Source organism: Astatotilapia calliptera, chromosome 14, assembly GCF_964374335.1.
Source record: "Astatotilapia calliptera chromosome 14, fAstCal68.1, whole genome shotgun sequence".
Taxonomy (NCBI): domain Eukaryota; kingdom Metazoa; phylum Chordata; class Actinopteri; order Cichliformes; family Cichlidae; genus Astatotilapia; species Astatotilapia calliptera.
The window spans coordinates 29,685,935-29,711,947 of NC_137435.1; the positions used below are offsets into that span (position 1 = coordinate 29,685,935).

At 39.9% G+C, this 26,013-nt stretch overlaps 2 pseudogenes across 2 annotated transcripts in view; one reads left to right on the plus strand and one right to left on the minus strand.

Annotated features, from left to right (window-relative positions):
* The window catches only part of LOC145419934 (polypeptide N-acetylgalactosaminyltransferase 17-like), a 29,621-nt pseudogene extending 16,236 nt beyond the window's left edge, over positions 1-13,385 (plus strand). The window contains exons 4-10 of the transcript XR_013901192.1: positions 1,876-2,073; positions 2,573-2,690; positions 6,435-6,620; positions 6,790-6,927; positions 7,272-7,367; positions 10,832-10,993; positions 11,983-13,385. The product of XR_013901192.1 is annotated as a polypeptide N-acetylgalactosaminyltransferase 17-like (transcript). The remainder of the gene's footprint in view (positions 1-1,875; positions 2,074-2,572; positions 2,691-6,434; positions 6,621-6,789; positions 6,928-7,271; positions 7,368-10,831; positions 10,994-11,982) is intronic.
* Positions 13,386-17,386: 4,001 nt separating this feature from the next.
* On the minus strand, positions 17,387-24,879 carry LOC145420129 (spastin pseudogene; annotated as a pseudogene). The gene has a single exon (XR_013901427.1). The product of XR_013901427.1 is annotated as a spastin pseudogene (transcript).
* Between the last annotated feature and the right edge of the window lie 1,134 nt (positions 24,880-26,013).

The window sequence follows — 26,013 nt, forward strand, 5'->3', positions numbered from 1 at the left end:
ATAATAATAATATTGTTTTGGGGGGCGCGTTATAGGTTATAAGCATTGAGAAAAAACTGATATCTGATATCTCACTCCTCCTTGACCCGCGGTGTGTGTGTGTGTGTGTGTGTGTGTGTGTGTGTGTGTGTGTGTGTGTGTGTGTGTGTGTGTGTGTGTGTGTGTGTGAAACAAGATCGCCTGTCACGGCAATTATGGTTTGTTTTTTCAGTCCCTTGTAAAAGGGATTCTCAAAAGGAAAAGTAGTATTCAAAGAAAAGTATTCACTAAGGGATATTTATTCATTTTTACACATACGGGGTAGGCAGCCTGTAGGTTACAAGCGGATAGAAAGTTCTTCTTTTCATCACAAGCTATGGTGTAGCCTAAAAATGCAATTTGTTGCTAGGCAGATCATCTTAAAGGTTTTTTTTACTGCGTCTGTATTATAGGAAAATAAAATACTATTGAAATCTCTACAGGAAGTCACTCTTTATTCCCATTAAGAAATACAGAGAAAATCGTCATAATATTGAAACAGAATTCAGACTATGAGTTTGCGGAAAACTAGCTGCCGCTCTGTCTCTCTATACAGCACAAAATCAGCTGCTGCATCACCGCTGTGCTTCAGGAACCAAACCCCTCCCCTCATGTATATGGAACATGACGCATCAGGTCTGAAAATGACTAGACAATTCCGGAGTATTTCCGGAAGTGTCATAAGGTCCGGATCGAGGCCTTCCTTAGTAAATATGCTGTATTTGAATATGGCATATTCAAAGCCTTCTTCTTTGGGAGAGCAGATCTCATCGGACACAGGAGAGCTGCTGGGCTGCAGAATGAAATCCATCTTGTGTGTCTGAGGCTTAGAAATTGTGAACTCCTCCTCTCTGCTTTTATTCTCCTCCCTCTAAAAACTTTTTTCTTTTTTTTTCCCAACAACAGATGGCGCGCTTCCGGAGGTTTACCCCCCCTCCCTTCTCAGGATGCAATTCGACACGCTTAGCGACAGATGGCGCGCTTCCGGGGTTCGCCCCCCCTTCTCCGGATGTCGGGGGGTTCCCGCCCCCCCCTTCTCCGGATGCAATTCGTCACGGTCATTACTCGCTTCCGGGGGGGAGGGGCGAGGTCAAAAGGTCATGATTAGGGCCATCAATCACTTCGGATTAAATTTTGTCATAAACCGTATGGGAGTATCTCTCTACTTATTCATGATAACAACAATGACAATAATAGAGCTTTGGGTATCAGTGTTAAAAGAGTGCTACAAAGTGCAAAGAAACCATGGAAAGAGAAGACAAAGGATAGCTGAAGCTGCATAAAAGGAAGAGCCAAGCTATTTCACGCCTGAGAAGTTTTAAAATGAGACACTTGAGGCTGTGGGATCAGGTTGAACGGATTTTATTTAAAAAAAAACATCACAAGCACACATAAAACACACACCAAAACAGGACCCCTCTTGGAGAACTTGTCGTAAAAGTAAATTTTTAGTAACCATAAAAAATGAAGGTTTTGTACTAATTCAAAAAAGCTGAGCGCTTGGTGGTGAACTGAATCAAAGGCTAAATACTGTCAAGAAATTAGCATGCAATGAGGGACCTTATTAACCCCGCTAAGACAACTGCCACATCCTGTTGATGTCTTTTTGTGGATCTCATTTTCGAGCTCAGTGCATAACTTAAGGTATACCGTGCAGTTCTCTCACTGCCCCCTGCAGAGCTCAACTCGGCTGAATCAAACAGAATTAGTGATAAAACTGGGACGACACAAGGAACTTTCTATTTGACTGAAGTGGATGAAAAAAGTGGTGCTCTTAAAAGATGTTATAAACTTTGTTTCTGCACAAAGTAAAGTCAACTAAATGTGTGAGTGTGTGTGTGTTTGCACTTTTTTCAGGTCAGAACCAGTTCTAGCTAGAATAAAAGAAAACCACAAGAGGATTATCTTGCCGTCAATCGACAACATCAAGCACGATACCTTTGAGGTGGAGCGCTATGAGAACTCTGGCCATGGCTACAACTGGGAACTGTGGTGCATGTACATTAATCCACCCAAAGAGTGGTGGGAGGAGGGAGACATGTCTGCACCAATAAGGTATGCCAGCTTCTCCCATTTAAACGTGAACACAGATCTCACACTTCTGAGATGTATTTTTTTCCACTTCTTTAAGATTTTCAATAAAACTGCCACCAAGTTCTTTTTTTAGTTTTGGGGAAGATTAGGGGAAAACAAGAAAAAAAGCTCCTGATGGGAAACCAGACTTCATTAAAGCAATAAAAAAATTACAGCCTAAATTAGAGAGTGGTGAAAATAGGATTTTAATTATCTGATTATCACCCATATATTTGTGTTAAATTGGATTTCCTTCCATTCTTTAATTAAAAATAAGAATAAATTGCATGAGTATGCACAAAAATGTTTAGATTTACCCTCCACATAATAGGCTGAAATATAAAGTGTGAAACTTTGCATAGTGGAGATTTGGGTTGTAGAAAAGTACTCCAAAATAAACATCAGATAAAGCCACAAAAAAACACATTCTGGTGTTTGCAAACGCTCAGTGTCACATGATAGTGTGTTTTCCTGGCTGCAGGACGCCTGCCATGATTGGATGCTCCTTTGTGGCCAATCGGGACTACTTTGGAGAACTCGGTCTACTCGACTCAGGCATGGACGTCTACGGAGGGGAGAACATCGAACTAGGCATCAGGGTTTGTGTGTCACCCAGTTTCCTCTTGTTCCTGCTCCCTCTTTACCCCTGTAGGTTTTAAGTGGAGCAGTGGCCACCGTAGCGTGGCACCACTGATGAGGCCCCATTAAGAGTCCTGGAGGACCAGTCCTGTGTGAGCAGCTCACAGCAGGGCAATGGAGATAAATAGGTCACGTAGAGCAGAGCAGGAAGGTTGGAGTTTGTTTCTGTACATTTTGAGAGATTGGAGAGTCTTTTGTTTTTCTGCAAGGTTATTAGATTTTTCCTGAAAAAATAACGTCAAACATTTTCACAACCCGAGTGTGTTGGCTTTTATCCAGCAAGCTAAACAATCAAATATTTTTAGAAAGACAAAAACGGTTGCCTTGTCTTTGAGTTGACTTGGTCATAACTTGAATCTGAAATGGAAAGTTCTTATATCTTGTCATCAAAAATATCAAGATTCCCCCCAAAATTAAGTCTAGATAAGTAAACGTGTACAGATGCAATAAAACAGCTAAAATTCAGCTTCAACGCACCTATAAATATATTACAACTGCTGGAGATGAAGTATTAGCAAAGACATGAATCTAGCCCACAATGTCACATCTCAAGAACCACATTTCTTTCTGTTCCTCTTTTACTACAAAGCAGTGGGACACATATCCAGAGTTGCCCTGCGACAACAACATTTCTACATTTCACTACAACCCTTACAAGAGGATTGTTTGGATGTGTCCAGGGAGAAGGCCCTCATTCAGAGAAACTCTTTCATAACAAGCACTTGAATCAATGACTGTTTGGGTTTTAACAGGATTCTTGGGATAATGAATGTTAAGCGGTAGATATCAGCACCTCTATGGGGCAATTTTGCATGGTTGTTGTCCAACATCTTTTACATGAAATCATAGTACTGCTTATTTATCTTAGAGTGTGGCAGAGAGCAGTAAAATGTTTTTTTTTGGCATACCCTCTGTTGGTTAGCACCCGTGTCCTTGGGTAACAGAAACACATAGGTTATCTTTAAAACCTATGTGCCCATTTTCTGTTTGTAGTGCTCCTTATCTGTGGATGGAACATGTTTCATATTGTTCCCAGTGTGAAGAAAGACTGACGGACCTACTTTTTATCCAGTAGGAATGTTTGTCAGGAGTGAAATAGGTTGCATCTGTGCAATTGTTTGGCGACCTGTCAGTTTGAAGTTTCTGTTACGCTCACATCACTTTGACGTGGGTTCAGATAGCTTGGATATCCATGTCTTCATTATGTTCACAGCAGAAGGCTCGTGGGTTGGACACACTCAGCAGATACTTTATTAGATACACCTTGTCAGTATTAGGTTGGACACTCTTTTGCCTTCAGAGCTGTTTTAATTCTTCATGGCATAGATTCAACAAAGTACTGGAAACATTCCTCAAAGATTGATCGTGGCATGATGGCCTCATGCAGTTGATGCAGATTTGTCAGCTGTGCATTCACGATGGGAATCTCGTGATCTATCTGATTGAGATCCCCTGACTGTGGAGACTTTCCTGTTAGCTCACAAGAGTAGCACCTGATATGGTCCTCTGCTGCTCTAGCCCAAATTCTTCAAGGTTCACGGTTCAAAGTAATGCAAAAGTGGTTTTTAAGAAGAAGTTATCTGTTTTACTGTTGCCTTCTTGTCAGCTCAAAGCAGTCTCTGGTCGGGTCTGGTATCAACAAGATATTTTCACCCAGAGAACTGTCTCTCATTGGATATTTCCTCTTTTTTGGACCATCCCTTGGGATAACCCTAGAGATGGTAATACAGAAATATCCTAGTAGATCAGGAGTTTCCAAAATACTCAGACCAGTCCTTCTGTCAACAACAACCATGCCTAACGTGTCTTAAATCTTCTTTCTTTTCCATTTTGATGCTCAGTTCTTCTGTGAGTACCCTGCCGAGATCCACTTTCTGGGTAAATTATTCATTATGAGAGCAGTTAATCTCCTTTTGAAGCTTGTGGATGTGCACAACAATTCTACCTAACAGTGAGAGGTCAATTCAGGGTCCAGTGGTTTGATCTCACTCACAGTCCTGCATGAATGAATTCACAGCACCATGTCCTGTTCTCATCTGTTCTTCAAGGGGTTTTCCTCTGAAGCCTCTGTGTTTGTTTAAGGGCTGTGTTTTTCTGTGGCTGGGATAGTTCCTAATTGGTCAGTTGCTGGCTTTGCACATTTGTTCTCCAAACCTGCAGAGGATACCTCAGTCTTGACCTGCTGATTTTGATGGCTATCATTGTGAATGAAGTAAGGATTACAGCTAGGTCATTGGATTCCACCACTGATCAACTTAGAGATTGTAGCTACATGATGCCCTTATTTGGGCATGTCCATTTTTCCTGAGGTTGTGTAGAAGCTTTTGGAAAAAGGGATGAGTACCACTGGCTGTTTCCAGAGAGGATCCTGGGAGGAAGTTATCTTGTTCAGCTTCCTATTTCTTCAATAGCAAGTCTGCTAGGTCAAAAAGCTCTTTTTTAAAGTTTTGCATTAAGAGCTGTTTCAGTAGCTCTAGATGCACCATAACATTGTTCTAGCCATTCTGATATCATTTTCAGCTCAGCTGCTGGGTGGTTTGTATGAGGAGATAATTGATTCAACCTTCATGCTCTGAGGTTTCTTTTCTAAACCACTTCACAAGCAGGTGAAGCTCTTCTGCTGCAGTTAATTCTTAAACCTTTAGCACCAAAAATGAATGATGTCCAGTAGTTCTCCACTTTATCATTATACTTTCTTTGACCTCTGTTAATGAGAAGCAACAAAAGGAACGAATCTTGGTCAGGAAGAAGAAATACTCTTGTACACATTTAAGGCTATTCATCATCTCTCTCCTCCATATCTCTCTGATCTGGTTCAGATCACTGCCCCATCTCGATGTCTTAGATCTTCTTCTTCCCTTTCTCTCTCCGTCCCTTCCCCCCGTCTTGCCACCATGGGGAGCAGGGCTTTCAGCTGCTCTGCTCCACGACTCTGGAATTCCCTACCTCCTGATTTAAGAAATATCTCTTCCATCTCTCTCTTTAAGTCCCAACTCAAAACTCACTTGTTGTCTTATGCTTTTATGATTGTGTAAACTGCTTGCTTTTATGCTTCTTTTTTTATTCTGTTGTTGTGTAGCTCTTGGGGCTATGCTAGCATTCATGTCTTATTGTTCTGGCCCGCTGTCCTACATCAAAGCTGGGAAATAGCATGGTGAACTGTAGAAGATGTTTTGGCCACATCTTCAAGCATGACTTGTGCTTCTGACCGTCTCTTCTTGTTGATCTTTAATGACATGCCTGGAATCATCATGGTGTATTCGCTGACTGGGAGAGTGCTCTGGATGATACGTTGTCACAGCAAACAATATAAGTAAAAAAACATGCATTTATGTATGTATACTCACAGTTGGAGCTTAAAAGTTAACCCAGTGCTGAAGTGCCGAAAACCTCAGCTCCTCTTGATGCCCCTTAAGGTTGGCTAGAAAAAAATGAATAAAAGCAACAATTAGATATTTTTTATATAACAGAAAACAAGAAGAAAAACCGAGAAGGACTTCTAAATGTACAGATTTAGCTTTCATTAGTTCCAGCACAAAGAAAACACGTCCTTCCAGGTGCTCTATGCTCCAGCTGTTAGCTGTAATTGACTTTATAAATCAGGACATCGCGGCGACTGTGCATCTGCCTATTTATATTTCCTGCTGCCCAGCAGCCAGCAGTATATTATTGTGAGCTTTAATTCATACTCCTACTACCCACAGGTGTGGCTGTGTGGAGGCAGTATGGAGGTGCTGCCTTGCTCCAGAGTGGCTCATATTGCACGAATGAAGAAACCTTACCACAGTAACATAGCTTTCCACACACGCCTTAATGCCCTGCGTGTGGCAGAGGTCTGGATGGATGAGTACAAGTCCAATGTCTACCTGGCCTGGAACATCCCCATGGAGGTGAGAACGGCATTTTTCTGCACCAAGACCTCTCTTAGAGAGGATGCTGTCAGTCATGCTTGTCTGTTTGTGACTATCAGATGTCCATGTTCAGAGCCAAACAGTTTTTCTTTTGGTTCCACAATTTATGTAGAGACTTTAGGCATAATAACTTCCTTTGCTCTTGCAGAACCACGGTATTGATTACGGAGACATATCACAGAGGGTTGCACTGAGGAAGAGTCTGCAATGTAAGAGCTTTCACTGGTACCTAGACAACGTTTACCCAGAGATGAGGAGGTACAACGATACGCTGTTCTACGGTGAGGTGAGCCATGAAGGACAAAGACACAGGAAAAAGTAAGTTTGTAGATGTAAGATCTGATGTACAAATTAAACCACTGAAATTAAATAAATGATACTTACACAAAGTCCTAAGAAACTTGTATCTCCTCCACAGACCAAAATATAACAAGAAAGCAGGGACTCAGACAGCATGTACATCCACATCTTCTCAGCTGTTAATAGAAAATAAATGAGATTTAGAACTTTGTCTGATCCACACTGACACATCCTTGTTTTTAGCCTTTATACATTTTTAATCGGTAATTATTTTGGGGAATATTCATATTTTATGAATTAAGTCTGACTCTTTTTTTTTGTGTATTTAAGGTCCGCAATTCTAAAGCAAGCCACCTGTGTATGGATCAGGGTGTGAAGGAGAACCACACAGCCACCCTGCACCCATGCCATGGGTGGGGTCCTCAGGTACAACACTCTTCCTCACCACCATACTAAAGAGTATACTCCATCTTTTTCCAGTTGCTTTGCTTTCTCATGAAAACATACAGTGAGCTTCTCCGGTGATGTGATTTGCAGCTGTGTCTCAATCACAGGCTCAGCTGAAATCCTCCAAGGAGCGAGTTCTGCTGTCAGAATAAAATTGTGTCTTGCACTTTTTGTGTTGAAGCCCTGAGTCAGCCAGTGTCAGCTCTTCATCCCTTCAGCCCTAAGGGCCTCTCTTTTTAGCTCACAGTGGTAAACAGGTGCTTTAGGCAGAAAGTCAAGGCTTCAGTGGTAAAATGCTAAAGGAGCTAAAATTTCAATTCAATTCTGGAAAAATGAGTGCCGCTGATAGGTTTGTAGCTTGAACCCATCCGCTGGAACGTTAAAGGCAATATAATTACACTGCAAAGCAAGACACGAAGTAGGCAAGCTTCATGTTACTCGTGCACGGGAGAGAACCGGACAATCGCCGTTCCTTCGCTTGGCCCCAGTTGCTCTCGTCCGTCCTCCCGTACCACTGTCCTTTTATTGAGGTTACATGAATATGCATAAGTTCGTTAACATATGACGTCTACATACACACAAAGAGTAATAAATTCAAATTCAAATTTTATTTGTCACATACACAGTCATACACAGTACGATATGTAGTGAAATGCTTGGACAACTGCTCGTGACCTAAAGAAAACAAAAAAGGAAAGGCTATGAATAAGGTAGGAAATAAATATGAAAAATTAAAAAGGGGTAAATTTAACTAGGAAGGAATAAAATATAAATTAAGGTTAAAAATGAAATAACTGTACAACACAAATTAGAATGAAGGGTAAATTTAACTGGGAAGAATAAGATAAAATATATAAATTAAAGTTGAAAATAAAATAACTGTACAACAAAATACACCAATACACAGTATAGAACTATATAAGAATGTATGAAGAAATCTAAATATAAATAAATATATACACAATAACAGCAGCTGTACAAGTATTAACCGGAAATGAAGAATATAGTGACCAGTGTTGTGCAAAAACAAAGTCCAGAAAGTCCAGTGTGTGTGTAAGAACTGTATGTGTGGGTCAGTACTGTGTGGTGGTGTGATTGAGAGACCGTATCGCCTGCGGGAAGAAGCTCCTCCTCAGTCTCTCTGTGTTGGTCTTCAGGGAGCGGAATCGCTTTCCTGACCTCAACAGAGAGAACAGTCTGTTGTTGGGATGGCTGAGGTCCTTCACGATCTTCCTGGCCTTGGTCCAGCACCGCCTGCTGTAGATTGAGTGCAGGTCAGGGAGCTCGGAGCGGATGGTGCGCTCAGCTGACCGCACAACCCTCTGTAGAGCTCGTCTGTCCTGCATGGTGCTGTTCCCGAACCAGGTTAAGATGTTTCCCGCCAGGATGCTCTCTATGGTGCACGAGTAAAAGTTCCTGAGCACTTTGGAGGGCAGTTGGAAGTCTCTCAAGCGTCTGAGGTGGTAGAGACGCTGACGGGCCTTTTTCACCACGGTGTTGATGTGACAGGACCATGACAGGTCCTGCGTGATGTGAACTCCGAGGTATTTGAAGCTGTCCACTCTCTCCACTGGGCACTCGTTGATGACGGGGGTCTGGTAGTTCCTCTCCTGCTTAGTGCTGAAGTCCACTATCAGCTCCTTTGTCTTACTGACGTTTAGAAGGAGGTTGTTCCTCTGGCACCAGTTCTCCAGATTCCTAATCTCCTTCAGGTAGGCCGTCTCGTTGTTATCAGAGATCAGGCCCACCACGACGGTGTCGTCAGCAAACTTGATGATGGTGGTGGAGCTGGTAGTGGCCACACAGTCATATGTGTACAAAGAGTACAGCAGGGGGCTCAGAACACACCCCTGGGGGGCTCCAGTGCTGAGAGTGGTGGAGGCTGAGACATGTCCGCCCATCCTTACTGCGTGCGTGTGTGTGTGTGTGTGTGTGTGTGTGTGTGTGTGTGTGTGGACTGCTGATCAAAGGGTCAAACATCCTTGGTCAGGAAGAGGGTAGCCTCCCCCTCACCCTAGATGGTTCATCCTAGATAACACGGTGAGGAAGTCCTGCAGTTCATCTAAACAAAGACTAGACTAGAACAGACGCAACTACGTTAATCCTACCATAAAACAATAAAACACGGTATGACCTCTCATGCTCCCAAAGTGCTGTCTAATACACACACAGTTTGCAGACTATCAAGGATCAAAACCTCTACCAATCTACAATTAATTACAAAACTCTAAGCATATATAAGTAAATATTTCTAAGCATAAATGACAATCAACAATACAAATCGAACAGCCGCATCACACTTTCTTCACAAGACATGCTTCAGTTGCATTTTTTAAAGTTATCCTTTTGATGGAACAAAAAGTCTTCAGTTTTTATTAGACCACCAGTTTTTCACACTTGCACTTCCACGGAGATAAAAGCGACCCCATGGTGTCTTAGCGTGGGTTCTCTCCAGGTAGTCCGGCTTCCTCCCACAGTCCGATGACATGCACGTTAGGTTAAATGGTGACTGGCTGTAGGTGTGTATGCAAAACAGATAAAGCACATAAGTGCATAAAATAAAGTGCGATATGAATATCTGTGAAAAGATGAATGTAACTTGTAGTGGTCAAAGATACTAGAAAAACATTTTAATAAATACTCTGTTCTTAAGAAGAAGCAGTGACATCTAGGGACCACAAGTGGGATTTTTTAAGATTTTGAGTCCAAACGCTGTTAAATCACCTAACTTTTGTATGATGTACTGCAAACAGGATGCAGTTACTCTGCAAAAAGACCCAAACTGGGCTGACTGGGTGGTTGATGGAAAGCTTTATCTTTATATCTTTTGCAAGGCATTGCAACCACTATTCATGCTTTGTTAGGAACAGAATGCGATATAAACAATTTCCCAATCAGTCTTTATCGTCAGCACACTCAAAGCCTCAGAGCTAGATGCAACCAAAGGAACTGTTTTATCTGCACTGCTAAAGTGGAAATTACTATTAATCTGAACGAAAAAGCTGAAGTGAAAGACACAAAGGTTAGAAAACAGAGCGGGAAGAATCTGACTCACTTCTGCTTTTTCTTTCTGTCAAGTTGAGAAAACTGCAGAATTTGGTGTTTATAAAATGTTAGGGCTATATGTGGGTTAGAACTCTGCTGAAACAACACTGTGATTAGCAGTGATGTACAGGAAAATCTTTGTGTTTAGCACTCAGTGAAGAACAAAGACATGTTTTGCCTCTCAGCAGTATTGGGAACAACACCATCCTCTTGTTCAAAGCAGCAAAAAAAAAACCCAACAGCTTGCATAATCAAGGAAAATTCCTGCCAGGTTACCTTCAACTTGTACATCATCACATACTTATTTCATCGTTAGCTAATAAAGAGAAGAGTATTCACTCAGCCAGTTCAGTAACTTTCCGTTTACTGTATGTGTGACGTATCTGTTTTCCTCTTAGTTAGGACGCTACACTAAAGAAGGTCAGCTGTTTCTGGGACCCCTAGGCAGCACTGGTGAGGACACTCGTTGTGTGGTGTACGATCAGATGAGCAACTTTCCTCAGCTCCTCAATTGTGAAAAGGTGACCAACGTGAAACAGAAGACATGGCATTTCTCTCAGGTCAGAAGTGTAAAGAAATCTCTTTTTCAATGATATAACTGAGTGTTTATAAGAGAAACTAAAATTTACTGGCATAGAGTTGAGAGGAAAAGTATCTATATGTCAGATTTTAAAAGGGACCTATTGAGCTCATGTCTGGGTCCATTCTTTTTTCTCTTGGACTCTAATATGAGAGTAGCTTTGCATGAATCTTCATTTCTCTCATACTCAGCATTGCTGCAGCCCCGTAGTTCATGCTTTATCTGACAGAACCGCCTTTATATTCCGAATACCTCCGTTGAAGCCACCTTTCTTTGTGTTAAAACCCTCACAAACAGAAGGTTTTAACACCAGTAGGACAGATCTGTCTGTTTGTGATGACTATATTAGGATATCATCTCTGCTATTACTGAAATCAAAGCAGTCTGGTTAACGGGGATTATTTGCACATAAATTGAGACTTTGGCTATGATTAATATGAACAATAACTGTTGTAAAATTATATTTATGCTAGAAAATAAGGGGTCCTCTTAAGACAACTAAACCCAGACTGCTTAAAGGGTAACAAGCGACTCAATATACCTTTTACTTTGGCATTGATTCTCTTTTTCTTTTAATGTGAAAAACCTTTTGTAAGTCAATTTTCTGTTGGTCTTTTAGTTCTGTTTGGGTAACCTTTAAAAACTAAAGAGTTACAGCCTGTAGCACGGGAAGAGGAGAGCTTGAACAGTGATGCTGCAGACCTTCTGCCACATCGATTCTTTGTCACACAGCAGGACAAGCAGTGAAGAGTCCTGCAGACGTAGAAGTCTTAGGGAAATAGGGAGACCTTACTTATTTTATATAGATGTAAGGTAAAAAGTTAGTGCCATTTGTTTAAGAAAGAGGTTGCAACAGTTCACATAAGGCCCGGTCTGGTTACATACTGTTCTGTCACCATCACGCATTGTTCACAGACCATCTGTGAAATCTGTTAAAACCAAAGTATTGTATCTCCTTCTGCCTTGCAGAACGAATCGATCATAAATCGGGCTACTGGACGCTGTCTGGAGGTGGTGCCGGCTAATGTTTACTCCGGCCACCTGCTGGTCCTGCAGCCCTGCTCGGGGCAGAGGTGGACCATCAAGAACACTATGAAGCAGTGATCGCCTGGCCAGTTTCATTGGGACCAATTACAAAGGCTATTTCCAAGAGCTGTCACCTGACGTTACCTTGGCCAGTGGACAATCAATGATGCGGGGGCTCCTTAGCTTTTGAAATAAGACTCAAAAATAGATGGCTTTAAGGAGACGAGTGATGAGGTGGTTTGGAAACAATTGATGTTTTTTTGTTTTTGTTAGTTTTTTTTTAAAAACATGGACATTCAACGTGGTGAAAGTTTAGCATGAGGACCATTTCTCTATATGAATTTTACAAACTTTCAATGTGATGTTGCCATAATTCCTGTGTGCCACTTCTTTACAGTGTTTAAGTTTTAGTAGACATTTAATCGACCAAAAGCGTGTTCTTTCTTATGTGAAGGGGAAAAAAAGTTTCCATCTTCCATCAGTCTTTCTGCAATATTTCATTCATTTTGTGCCACGGACCGGCCCTAAATAACTAAAATGTGTTCATAACACACGGGAAAAGACACAGGGGAACTGAGGTAACGATAAAAACAATAAATATGAACGATAAAACGAAGAAAAAAACCCCCGGTAAACCATAAATTGCACACCTGAACCTCAACACTCGCGGCCCGGTACCAAACGACTCACGGACCGGTACCAGTGCATGGCTCGGGGGTTGGGGACCGCTGGTCTATGGTACTTAGAAATTAAGGAATGGCTACTCGTGACAGGAGAAAATTTTACACAGTTTAGCAAAAATGCCTGAAAAGTGATTCTTATGTTTTTCAGAAAATTCAAATCCTTGTAAATATTTATAATTTGAAGAAAAATATGCTAAAAATATTACTTGGTGTACTTTTTTTTTCAAATCACCCCAACAAGGACTCTGGGCTAAATCTCACTTCTATGTTTTATGGATTCTGACTTTTATTGCTATTTTTCCACCAAGCATTCTGTAGCATCAGATGCAATATATCTCGTAGCATGAAGTACTGTAAGCAGTTGGGTACAAAGTTTCTTTGCGCTAAGTTAATTTATTTGGTTAACTGCTGTGTGCCATAACTACTGAAAACCTAGTCAAACATAGGAAGCACTTTTTTGGACAAAGGGTTGGAACATGAACGAGAGAGGAGGATTGAATCAGGAATGCACAAAAGTACCAATAGTGGAAATGCAGGAGGCCTTAAAGGCTGAAATTATTAACGTACTGAGATGTATATGATGTCATATATTAAATTGCATAAGTGTGATCAGCTGGATTTTTGCTCCCAAGATTGTCTTCCAATAAACAACTGGTTTCCTGGGTTGTGCTTTGTTACTGTGTTTTAGGATACATCTGCAGTCTTTAAATTTGTCATACTTTAATTAGTATGCTTATTTTTTTCAGTTTAATTTTATTTTCAAGCTTGTTTGTAATTTTTTGCTGCTAAACTCATGCTTTATTTTGCTTTTCTGGACTATAAATAAGGTAGAGACAGCAAAGATGAGCTACCATGCTGGCCTGCTCTCCTTTTAACTGCTCCATCCATTTTCATGGTTGTGGTCAAAATATTTTCGGCATGCTGTGAGATTAGTCCTCAAAATCATCCCCCAAAATAGACTACTTCAAAAGAGATTTCACCCTCAGCTTCCAGCTGCATGGCATCTGCTGTAACTTACACCAACTCGACTTAAGAGTACTTTCATCACATTTTTTATAAAAGCGCTTCTACACAATATTACCCAGCCACAAATAAAGCAGCCAGGTGGCCGAACATTAAAGGGACTGTTCTATAAATGACAAGTTATGGGTTCAATCCTGAAGCAACCATATGTCCTGTAAATAGTGTCCTTGAATCAGACACTGACCTCCTACTGCTTACTCTCGCTAAACTGCTCTGGATGAAGCATCAGCTTAAATGCTTAAGATGTAAATAAAACAGGAGGAGACTGCTGGGAGCACAAGGGCCTGTTTCTAGCAGAGAGGGGGAGAGAGGAGTGAGGCGGCTCTGAGGGACAGAGCCTGCATGCTAACATAACACTGAATGCTGATCAGACTCTTAACGAAGAGACTGCTCATCGTTCTCTGGCGTGAAATAGGATTACCATATGTTGGTTAAAGTCCTGCTAAATGTAAGCCAGCAGTAAATGCTAACAAGGACAAACTGATCAAATAAACTCACTGCGTTACTTAGATAAGGTTGTATTTATGGGGATGGAAATTTGTATAATTTGTAGATTTTAGCATGTAAAAAAATGGAGCTATTTTTAAAGGATGACAAAAAATCTAGAAAATGAATGTAATTCATTGACATTATTGTATCATAGTTTGCATTGTTCTGACCAGCAGTGTCCTGCAGCTCCCTGTGAGCACTTAATGAAAGAGGTTATGGTTTAATGTCAGAGCAGAGAACTCACAGTTGTCAAATATGATTTTGCTCTAATATGCACCATGTGGCGCTGTATGTTTTCTGTGATTGGAGGGTAGTGTCACTGCAGCTGTCACCCCAGCCTGCTCTCTGCTCTGCCTCGGGAAAAAAGCAGCAGAGATACAGATGTAATTACTTGACAGAACAGCAACACTGTATGAAAATGTGACAATTTCATAAAACCCACTGCAGCAAGGGTAACAGATGATACAACACACAATACTGTGCACAACTCTTTAGGCACAGATGTTGGCAGCGAAGCATGGTGAAGCATCCCGCTGTTTTAGTTTTTGTTGTTTTGGGGGTTTTTTTGCAGAGAGCATGTCAAAACTAGAGACTAGAACTACAATTAGATCTTTTATCATGCAAAATAATCAGATCGCTTAAGTTCATTCTGTAGCGTGACAATGACCCCAAACAGAGCCAGAGTAATAGCTTCAGAACATGTACTGAATGTGCTTTATTAAAGGGTTTTTATCAGACTGTGATTTACGTTTACTTCACCTTATGTGTTCATTGTTGAGTAAAAGCTATTGATACCAATTATTTTTATACTATATCCTCACTTCACAGTGAGAATCAAAATCTGTTTCTTCTTTCTTTTGTACTAAACATGTTCTCACACTCTGGAGCCATTTTGGTAACATCTCCAGGCACTTATTTGTCCAATTATTTTTAAGCTATATCTATATTAACTTTAATTTCAGTGATCATAAAAGTTATATACTAGAATAAAAACAGTTTTAAAGTTTTAGAATAGAATAGGATAAACCTTTAATACTGCACAGATGAGAAATTTGGGTGTTACCCAGCTCTTATGGCAAGGGGAATATAAAATATAAAATTGAAAAATTTATAAATTATAAAATTTGCTGACTTTGCACCAAAATGGCTCCAGAGTGTGAGAACATGTTTAGTACAAAAGAAAGAAGAAACAGATTTTGGTTCTCACTGTGAAGTGAGGATATAGTATAAAAATAATTGGTATCAATAGCTTTTACTTTTACTTTTACTGTTAGCGCCGGTGTCCTTCTATTATAGTGATACTAAACAAGGCAGGAAATTATATTTTTATTCTACAAAATGAAATGAATGTATCTACTCTGCAGAAGTGTTTGTGAATTTCAACAGATCGATTAGCTTGCTGCATTATATGTATGAACTGCATTTTTATCAGTTGCAGTTTCACCATCTCAGTGCCTAATGCTTCCCTCTTGTGGTGTCATGGTGGTTAGAAATAAATATGATATGTTATATGAAGTATATAATAAAAGCAAAGGCTTCACGTAAAGAGGGATTGGGACAGCTTTTAAGCAGGGTGACCTGCAGTATCCCACTGATTAACAGCCTCAACTGACACGTTCATGATGACTTTTGCTTTGTTCCCATTCCTCAGATCGATTTTCCCTTTATAAGGTTTGCTAAACCAGATGCTATATTTATGCTAAAAGTGGCCATAAAGAGTAAGGTCAGAAGGAGGAAAGGTAATACAGCAATGAAGAATAAAGGCAAAGTCAAAGACCGATTCCAGCTTTAAAAGCTATCTATGTATTTTTTTGTACATAGATTTATATGAAAAAGATGATCTGATTTCTAGCAGCAAAGGGCACATGCAAAAAAGCATTGGCAGGATAAATTCAGTTAAAGCAGTTAAATCAGTGCAAAGGTACAGAAAAATACTTATATTAGTTTGGAAATCAACAAGCAAAGAAATCCAGATAGATGTGATTTTTCCCATTCAATAGTACTTTTAATGTTCATAATTAAAAATGCTTTTGATTAATTTTGTCAGTAGGAGTAAAAGTTTGATGATTTTTTTCTCAGTGTTACTGCTCCATTAATAATAAGTGTTTAATAATTAATAATAAGTGAATCCAAGTTTTACCCCAATGTTTCCACCATTCCTCTCACCTAACCCTCATTTCCTCTTCAGGCCTTGCCTTTCAACCACACACACCCTCTACAGCAAATTAACAATATCTGAAAGTCATGTCCTTAAGAAATAAGAGGGGAAAATCGAGTTAAGACCCAACACAGGACCTGAAAGGTGCATCTAGCCCTTCAGCTGATTCATCTACCGTTTGCTGAACCCTTGTCAGAAATTGTTAGAAGAAGAAGAAGCTATTCTTAAGGATGGGAAACTCTTGATTGATGGAATCTTGAATATAGAAAAGTAACAATGGATTTTAATCCACAATGTAATGCCATTGGGAAAGCATGTGATTGGCAAATGCATCATTTTTCAGGATAGCAATGATCCCCAAAATACTGTCAGTACAGTAAAAGCATACCTGGATAGAAAAACATACAATAGAACAGCATCAGTCATGGCTTGGCCTCCCCAGAGCCCAGACCTCAATATTACTGAAGCAGTGTGGGATCATTGTGACACGAGAACGGAACAAAAGGCGGACAACACCCAAAGACGTGCTCTGAATATCCTTCAAGAAGCCTGGAAAACTGTTCCTGTGGAAATGACAAGAAAACTAGAACTGAAGAATAACAGTTACAATGCCAAATATTGACTTTCAAGCTTGTTATATTGTTATAAACTCTATTTTACGTATATTTCCATTTATGTTTGCACATGTTCAATAAAATCATTGCTCCTGAGGCAACGAGGAATGGCTAAAGATTTCTGCCACTACTCCATAACAAACATCAACTAAAAGTGTTTGATAAATGCATTCTATTTGCTTTTTTAAAAATCACAAAGTGAGAGATTTTTTTTCAATTTAAGTGAGCATTATGTTAATGTTTTAAATGTCATGGCATAGGATCAGATCGCTTCAAAGTAAATTATATTTTGAAATGTACAATCCCTTAAACACTGTGTCCTGATCTTGAACTAATAACTACTGAGATCTCAAGTCTACTGCATAATAAGACAAACAGCACCATTTAGAAAATTTCTTTTTATTGCAAGTATTCTTAATGCTTTGATGTTTTGTACAGATTTTCATATTTACAGTGATAATTAGTATTCGTCTAATAAATAATACAACTGAAAGTCATTCTCTAGCCTACATGTTTAAATATTGCACGTGCAAAGTATGTATAATATGTGCTTGTCCAATAGATATGCTGTCTTAGCAGCTATTTACAATGTTACATAAGAAACAAATGTGGGATCCAACCACCATGCTACTAAAGAGACACTGTGCGTTTCCCCTCCAAAACAAACCCTCCACTTCAGTGATGGAGTCATGCAATTATTCTACTGGGGTGAAGACAGTTTAATTACAGCATCACTGCAATAACAGTATCCATCCAAAAAAAAAAAAAACATCAAATAAAATTTTAATTATTTCTAAATAAGAAATTCGTGATAAAACAGTTTTCCAATTAACCACTACATAACAGTAGTGTCTAGTTCTTATTTGGTAGGAAATGTCCACCAGTGCTGTAACGTTTTCAAAAATAATAGTAAAAGAAAAAAAGCATTTTGATGAAAAACTAAACCAGCGTGACCTACTGTACAAGTTTGTTTAGGCTGCTTTTGCAGCAGTGCTCTTTATAAAGTCTCCAGGGTGTGATAGTAATAAATCATCTGTGAATGAAACCTTTTACACGTTTAAAATCACTTTGTCTGCCATAGGCAAGAAATCTGTTCCTATAAATACACCGTTTAATTATGTGTTCGCATTGCAACTGCTGCTCTGCCAGAAGTGTAGGTAGAGCAAAGTCAACCTATACATTATACATATCCTCATATTTGAACATTCAATATCAATATATTTTCCACATATTGTGAATATAACGCTGAGTGTGCAGAGAGGGAGAAACACGCAAACACCGTGACGAGACAAGAGCACAGGCAGTGTGATGTTACTTCACCTCTAGATGGCACTATTGCACAACCTACAACCTTCTGCATCGTTTCACTGGAATGGATGACAAGTACAGTGCAAAAACAATAACAGGAACAAACTGAGTCCGATATGATATACATATTTATGCCAAAAAAAAATGCCCGTTTGATCTTGTGTTTCCATGTAGGAACAGGGAAAAATGTCTATATTGTGTTGTCTGGTTCACCTCGGCAGAGTTCTATGGCTTTGGCAGGAGGGTTGAGAGGAAACAGAAAGGGCCTTTACCGCCTGCACCTGGCATGTTTGTGATGAAGCAGCTGCCTCTACTCCTGCTGAGCCTCCTCCCTGTACCTCTGAACCCGAGTGAGCAGAGAGCACCGACGGTCATGCACACACACAGATACTGTACACTTCAACAGACACTGGAGATACAAATGATGGGCCATTTGCTAAACCTGCAGCACACACTGCTTTCTATGTGAAAGAACCATTCTGTGAGAAAAACTCTACTGCTCATTTGATCTATGACCTCTGAAAAACAGTTCATGATTTCCATTACTATTCAATTATAAAAAAAAAAAAAGTACATTCCCTGGGTTATACAGCACTGATATGCAAAGCTTAATTGTATATCTGTAACTCTAGAACTGCAGTATTTATAGTTTTCTTAGTTTAATATTTCAATTTCATATTCTTCTTCTAAGTATAAAATCCCTTTTGTTATATTTGTCTCGTTAATTTAACTGAAATACACTGAAAATTGCTCACAAATTAAGGTTTATGTGTCAATACAAATGCAGGTTTTATTGCTGGGAGCTTCCCGTGATGCACTGACTATTTCTTCTTCCATGACACTAATGTTTTGTCTTTGCTTCATCATTTATGTACTGTACTGTATCCCCAGTTTTCCAGCGAGGGCTGCGTACATTTTGATTGCATTAACGTTTTTATCCAGCCTTTATGTGCAAGCTTGAGCTGCAAAATTCAAATGTAGTTACTGACAGGCCAAAGTGCAACAGGGAAGAGATTAAATGGGATCAAAGGGAGTGGCATTATAAATTCCTTCCTTCCTGAGATTCAAATCCTCCAATCAAAACGGTGCCAGCAATGCAAAGACAGATTTCTTTAAAGGATTGCACACAATAACAAAGTCAGTCGTTTATTTATTAAAGCACTGTTAATAATTTTAGTTGCTGCTATTTCAAATAAATGTTTGGTACAACAAATTTCTCCGTGTTCTGTCTCAGGCTTTATTCGGGCCCTGGTACTAGAGCTATGGTCTGTTCTTGAGTGCAGCAGTGACGACATCAGAGTGGTCCGTCCCAAACCAACTCCCATTGACCCCACAGATAGGAGTTGCATTAAGGTATTGTATGTATGTGCGTGCGTGTGTGTGTGAGAGAGAGAGGGAGAAGGAGAAACTTCCTGGAGCCCACAATGCCCCAATTTTTAGATATCTACATAATAGTACAGACACAGATCTCTTAGAAGTTTTGCTTTTCCATCATGTTTTTAGCTCACTGGTTACAAAGGTGTTTAAATTGATTAAAATTAAATTGATTCCAATTATTATTAACCCAGGACTCAGAATAGTGGTCCATGTGTTGCTGTGATACCAGCAGCCATGTAGAAAATTCACTTGTGAATATTCATATTTAAGAAACTGGCAATAGTGATTTTGTTAACAAGAAAGGCTTTTTGCTGATTGGTTTATGGGTGTCTGGGCAAATAAGCCTTACTTTCATAAGACTGCATTTTTAGTTATGTTTTTGGCAGAATTTCTCTCAGGAAAGCTTCAACAAGCTCCAGCGTGAGCCTGTCTGTGTGTGTCTGATGCTTGGCCTCTGACAGCAGCCAAGTCATCTCTCTCAGAGAGACTAGCCAAGTGAATACGGACAGCCAGTGATGTGTAAACTGTGTCCTGCCACAGGCGACTTTAAAGTCTGCCTTATCAGTGGGTTATACATATATGCTGAGGTCAAAGGAAAACTAAATATACACACACCAGCACTTTGGTGAATTAACTCGAGTCTTTGCTTTAATCTGTGCTAAGTACAGTAGGAGGTTTGGTAGTACATATGAAGATAAGTTCACACATGCACAGAAACATCAGAAGACACATGAAAGTATAGATATTTCTATTTTAGAAAAAAAAATCCATCGTATCTTGTTTTTTTCTTTACGTTTCTTTGAAGCTGTTTAATATAATCTAAGTTGTAGCTCGTTTGTGCAAGTGTCTCTCTTTTTTTCCTTTGATGCTTTTGATGATATATTTTCCCTGTTCTACCAGACCCAGTGAAAAATGCAGGGAGCTTTCCTGTAGTTTAATATTCTTCAGGCTGCAATAGGTTTCTGCTCAACCACTCTGCTCAGAATATATGTCTTATTCAGTTTTGAGAGTGTGGTAAACCATGTTTTATCTTTGCAATCATAAATTCTTTTTACATTTTGTTTTGCTTTGAATACTACAGATATTATTTGTCATATTATCGGTAGTGTTTGTAGTTGAATAGTGTTATATTATTATTATGTGTTAGGATTTGATCAATCCATGACGTGCACAAATGCATTCACAATGGTCTTTAAAAGCAAATACATTTTTTCTCTCTAACAGCTGCTGTATTTACTTTCCTCTTCAGTCCTTCCTGTACTTGGTCAACCTCCTCTCCTCTTCCCAGTCGGTGTGGCAACTGCTGGGCCGACAGTCTTTGGCCAACAAAAGCGAATACACCCTGAGGGAGATGCCAACCTCCATACCTGTAAGTGTTTTTCTTCTTCTTCTTTTCCACACACTGCAGTTTTTTTTTGTCATCCATCTGAGGGCATGTTTGCACTTTTTATTTGGCCTCCAAACACCACCCACCCATTTGTTTTACTTCAAACGCATTCAAATAAACCCTCTCACACTGAGACTGATATACGTTCTCCACCTTACCCATTGTAAATTTCCACACAGTTTTCGTTTTGCACCCTATCCGGTGCATTCTTGTTCAAAGCCTCTCATTTTACTCCACAGGATTTGATTGACAGACTGATTGCCGTGAATTCGGATGGGAAGATTCATTCTCTCTTCCACTACGAAGAGAGTCACACATTCGGCCTAAGGTGGGATTCATTATTTTTTTCATATTACTTAACATCAGTGGGGAAGTAGACGATATCAGATTATCACCTGGTGACTGCACACACACTTCAGCCTCTGGCAATAGGAGACTGGCATGGTGACGTAATCGGCCTTAAAATGCGGCCTTTAAGGCTGCAGACCCTGAATTGGGATACAGCCTCTGAATCGCTGCATCTTGTAGCTGTGTCGTCTTAAATTGGTCATGTGATTTTGACGCGCCGGCGCGTCCGGCAACCCCAGAGGTTTAACTTAATATTTAAGTGTCTCTTGGTTTTAGACTAGTTGTTTAGTCTAATTTGATGTTTTAAACCAGAAAAGGAAGAAGAGGGCTTAGAATTACAGGTAAGAACTGCTCAGTGGTATGTGATAAACTGTAAATGTAAAGCTTACAGGTCAGTCCTCATGTTTTTAAATCAGATTTTGAGTCTATACATGGCACATTATGCTTTTGCATGTTGTGAAATGTGCTGCAAAACAAACTGAGGTAAACTAACTGGTTTACTGTGATGGATTTAAAGTGCGTGTGACTGGTGCGCAGTGGCTGTGGTGCTCACGGTCAGAGTTCAGTCACAAAGAGGGTAACAGAGATGAATTTAAAGTTAAGGTGATGGTGCTTAGATTCATTCACAGACTGAAACCTTCACACCAACTTTATCCTGTGTCTCTTAGTTTTAGACTAGTTGTTTAGTCTATTTTGATGTTTTAAACCATATCACAGGGTTTTTACTTCACCATTTACGGGGTTTTAACAAGCAAACAAAAGACAGATCGTGATGTTTGAAAATGTTTTGGAAATATTCTTTAAAGATTAGATGTAAAATACGCAGAGGACAAATTCAATTGGTTTATTAGTTTATTACATAAGTTGAAAAAAAGTTAAACAAGTAAATAAAGAAACAACGTAAAAGAAAAGTAAACAAAACAAATCGGTAAATAAAGGAAAATGGTAATAAGAAGGGAAAAAAAAAGAAAAGAGAAAACCCCAACAATCCCCTCTGAGCAAGCACTAGGCGACAGTGGGGAAGAAAAACTGCCTTTAAACGGGCAGAAACTTCCGGCAGAACCAGGCTCACGAGGGGCAGTCAACTGCCGGGACTGGTTGGGGTGAAAAAAGATGAAGGAGAGAGGGAAGAAGTGTTAGGAGAGAAGGGGAGAGGAGAGGTGAAAATTAAGATGGAACAGAGGTGGAGGGAGACGAGGTGACGTCAGCAGTAGAAAAAATAGAAAGAGTAGAAAAAGCAGGAGTGTCCCTCCTCCAGAAGAAGCGGAAACGTTTTTTCTTCTTTTCCATGAGCTTTTCCACGACCACTTTTTTCTCTAGGATGAGGGTTCTCAACTGATCGGTTGTTTCTTCAACTTCCTTCTCAAGTTTCTGGCATCTTTGCTCCATTTCTTTTAATAGATTGCACTTGTCTGTATTTTGCTGTTGTTTTTCCTTGTGCATCTTTTCTAACTGCTCATTTCTTCTTGTGATTTCTTGAAGCTTACGCTGCAGGTCTTCATTTATTTTCTCTTGTTGCTGCTTTTGTGCAAGCATTTCAGCGTTTTCACACTTCAAGTTGTCTGAGTTCAACAACATCTCATTAATGACCTCTGAGTGTTTTTTCGCCATTTCATTGATCCTACGCTGCATCTTTGAACATCGTTTTTCCAATACTTCTCCTTCCAGTTCAGGTGTTCTGTCCTTCATTGTATTAATTTGTTCAGTTGTAGATTTCTTCTCTCCAAGTCCTGGAGAATACGTTTTTTTTCTTTTTCCTGTTGCTCTTTCTCTTGAAGAAGCTCTTTATTTTTGCACTCTGTTTCATCCAGCCTGACTGGATTTGGATTTATTGAAGAAGGACCACCAAAATCTTTGTTCTATTTGGTGTACATGTTAAGAGTTGCTGGACTAACAGTTGGTTTGATTTGCTTCAGAGAATCCTCAAAGTCTTTCATCTTAATGTTGCGCACCTCAGCAGCAGCTATAACACGGACTTGTTCTGGTGCCAACTCTCTTATTGGGCCAAGTGCAGCATCTTTGGCTAATGCTGTCAAATCGCTCCCTGAATATCCTTCAGTCACTTTTGCAAGACAGGACAGTTCGTCTTGGCTCAGTGGACTCCCGTGCGTTCCCAAAAGATTTTTCAGCAGCGTAAATCTTGTCTTCTCATCGGGTAAGGTCACATATACTCTTTTTGCAAAGCGCCTTAATATTGCTTCATCGAGCTCCTGGGGCCTGTTCGTTGCTCCCATTACAAGTACTCTGTCATCCTTTCCTGACTGCAACCCGTCAAACTCAATGAGGAACTCAGTTTTTAAACGGCGAGAGGCGTCGTGCTCCCCCTCCCTCCTTTGACAGAGCAAGCCGTCCACTTCATCGATGAAGATTACTGAGGGCTGTCTCTCTCTTGCAACTGCAAAGAGTGCTCGTACGAGCTTCTCGCCTTCTCCCACATATTTGGAGGTCAAACTAGCAGCACTGATGTTGAAGAATGTTGCATTAGACTCTGCAGCAACTGCTTTGGCGAGCATGGTCTTCCCATTTCCTGGTGGGCCAAATAAAAGCAAGCCACGTGCAGGAGCTCTCAGACCAGTAAAGAGATCAGGTCTTAAGGCAGGAAGGATGACAATTTCTTGAAGTGCTTGCTTTGCCAGATCCTGCCCTGCGATGTCATCAAATGACACAGTCGCTCCACTGTATACAATTTCATTTGTAATTAAGCTGACCAGTTTACTGTCCACATTCTTTTTCATATCCCTCTTCGGGGGCTGTTTCACAGCTGCCGGTCTTCCATTCTGAGTTTTTCCCACCCGAGCGGTTTTCTTTGCATCAGTTATTCTTAATGGAGGTCTTACAGAAGTGGAGGGTCTGATGGTGGTGGAAACACCTGCGGGTTGACTTTTAGGAACTGACTTTGGCTTACTTGCAATTGTTTTGGTCGACATTTCTCTTGCGCGACTTCCCCCCTGTTCACAGTCATAACACGGTAAACTAGTCATAAACGAAAACGTTTAGGCTATTTATCGCATTTAAAGGTCTTTCTTTGGGACAACGTCACAGAACACAGAAACGTCACAGGGCTTTGGAGCGTGATGTTACAGAGGTTTACAAATACTTTCAAATATAGCTCTGGTCGAACGTTTGAAGGCTGCGAACAAACTGACTAAAACTTGCTGCTCCTGACCCCTATTTATAGAAAAACTTCAAAGGCTCAAAGGCATGTGCTTGTGACATCATCACATGTCCTTGTGACATCATCACATGTCCTTGTGACATCATCACTCTTCATGAATCAGATTGTCACATGACATTTTAGAATGGGGATGTTTTTTTTTAAACCGTTTTCTAATTTAACCCTCTGTGGTCCAGGGTATAATTGGCCGTTCTTGACTATTTTTGATTTTACCTCTATATTTCACCTTTAAAATATGTTTTTCTTGCCTTATTTGGCACCATTATTTTCAGCACAACCTCAAATATCTGAAATTTGAGTTATTGTTTTCATTTTGGTATACTATATTAGCACAGTTGATCTAAATTAATAACACAATAAATTGTGTGTGCATCTCCTGTTTTGTCATGGTTGTATGTCCCGGTTCGTGACAGGCTGCATGAGCTCATCTGGTGGGAGTGTAGTACTGTAGTATTTCAGGCATAAAAACGTGGTTTTCACAGACCTTGTCACAGGGTCTGAGTCTAAGATTTTTTTTTCACATTCTGTCTCTCACAGTTGAAGTGTACCTCTGGTGCAAATTACTGACCTCTGTCATCATTTTAGGTGGGGGAACTTGCACAATCGGTGGTTGACTAAATACTTTTTTGCCCCACTGTACCTATGAAAATATACTCACTGTATATATATATAATCAAAGCATTTCTTTAGCAAAGTGCACATACTAGCCCTTTTTAAGTTCATTGACATATGTGCACTCAAACAGGCCCAATGAGATTGAGGGTTATACCCCAATTATTTGTGTTAGGTTTGTAAGCTTTTCCAAATGAATACAGAAAATCAGCAAAACCACCATAAAGAAAGCTTATTTAAATAAAGCTGATATTGGGAGAACAAAGCCCAAGGGGTGGAAAATGAGTAAAAAACCTGTGAAGCAGAGAATAACATGAGGGACTGTTGCAGAGCGCATGAGTGAAACAAGCTCACAGATGAGCTGACAAAGATTGGCAGAAATCACTTTAGAGCAGCCGGGTAATAAGGAACAGGTGAACATAGAGTGGAGCAGATAATTACGAGCAAAAACCCAAACAAATACTTTCAGACAATCCTAAAGCTCTTATTTAGTTGCATAGAGCCATGTGTGAACATTTTGTCTTTACATTTTGCTTCCAAGGAACCGAACTGTCTTTTAATTCTGTAATTTATTTCACGTTCTTCAGGCTTTCTGAAGCTCCTTCAAATTTTTCTTTGGACATCATTTTATTATAATTTTCAGTGCAGTCCTTTATTTGTTTGTTCCTATGAATCATTCACACATAATAAAGGCACCTAACTCAAGGGACAAATTCGTTACTGGCACATTACCAGCAGCTTGTCACAAATACACAATTTGTTTCCTGCACAAAAAATGACAACGATAACACACCAGCAAG